The sequence below is a fragment of the Arachis duranensis genome, chromosome 7 (genome assembly GCF_000817695.3).
Source record: "Arachis duranensis cultivar V14167 chromosome 7, aradu.V14167.gnm2.J7QH, whole genome shotgun sequence".
Lineage (NCBI taxonomy): Eukaryota > Viridiplantae > Streptophyta > Magnoliopsida > Fabales > Fabaceae > Arachis > Arachis duranensis.
Window position 1 is genome coordinate 29,068,938 of NC_029778.3, and position 1,658 is coordinate 29,070,595.

Below are 1,658 nucleotides of genomic sequence, written 5' to 3' on the forward strand. Positions count from 1 at the left end.
TTTAAAAAATGTGATTGAGAAGATATGATTTGAAAGACATTTTTAAAAAAAAGATTTGATTTTGAAAATTAATGACTTGGCTATCAAGAAAAGATATGATTCAAACATTTAAACCTTTCTCAACAGAAAAGGCAACATATTTGAAATGTTGAATCAAATCATTTAATTGATAGTAAGTATCTTTGAAAATGGAAAGAAATTGATTTTGAAAAAGATTTGATTGAAAAAAATTGATTTGAAAAAGATTTGATTTTGAAAAGATTTTGAAAACTTAGAAAAAATTTGATTTGAAAACAAAATCTTCCCCCTTGTGCCATCCTGGCGTTAAACGCCCAGAATGGTGCACATTCTGGCGTTTAACGCCCAAAACACTACCTTTTTGGGCGTTAAATGCCCAACCAGGTACCCTGGCTGGCGTTTAAACGCCAGTCTGTCCTTCTTCACTTGGCGTTTTGAACGCCCAGCTTTTTCTGTGTAATTCCTCTGCTGTATGTTCTGAATCTTCAATTCTCTGTATTGTTGACTTGAGAAGACACAAATTAAAAATATTTTTGGATTTTTAATAATAAGAAAAAATCAAAATGCAACAAGAATCAAATAATAATGCATGCAAGACACCAAACTTAGCAGTTTGTATACTACTGACACTAATGAGAATGCATATGAGACACACAAAACACTCGAGTCAAGAGAATTTAAAGATTAGAGTAAGAAATCATCAAGAACATCTTGAAGATCACTAAGACACATGAATGAATGCATGCAATTGACACCAAACTTAACATGAGACACTAGACTCAAACAAGAAATATTTTTGGATTTTATGACTTTGTAAAATTTTTTTTTTCGAAAATTAAGTGGAAAAAGAAAATAAAGGTATCAAAATTCTTAATGAGAATTCCAGGAATCAGTGCAATGTTTGTCTAAGACTCCGGTCCAGGAATTAGACATGGCTTCACAGCCAGCCAAGCTTTCAAAGAAAGCTTCGGTCCAAAACACTAGACATGGCCAAAGGCCAGCCAAGCCTTAGCAGATCACTGCTCCAATAGCAAGATTGATCAACAAGCTCTTGTGATGATAAGTTGAAACCTCGGTCCAATGAAATTAGACATGGCTTCACAGCCAGCCAGACTTCAACAAATCATCATGAAACTCTAGAATTCATCTTCAAGAATTCCGAAAAAAAATATCTAATCTAAGCAACAAGATGAACCGTTAGTTGTCCAAACTCAACAATTCCCGGCAACGGCGCCAAAAACTTGGTATGCGAAATTGTGAACAATACTTTTCACAACTCAAATAATCCCCGGTAATGAACCCAAAAACTTGGTGTTCAATACCATGGCATAAACACAACTTCGCACAACTAACCAGCAAGTGTACTGGGTCGTCCAAGTAATAAACCTTACGCGAGTAAGGGTCGATCCCACAGAGATTGTTGGTATGAAGCAAGCTATGGTCACCTTGTAAATCTTAGTCAGGCAAACTCAAATGGTTATGAATGATGAATAAAACATAAAGATAAAGATAGAGATACTTATGTAATTCATTGGTAGGAATTTCAGATAAGCGCATGAAGATGCTGGTCCCTTCCGTCTCTCTGCTTTCCTACTGTCTTCATCCAATCCTTCTTACTCCTTTCCATGGCAAGCTCAAGC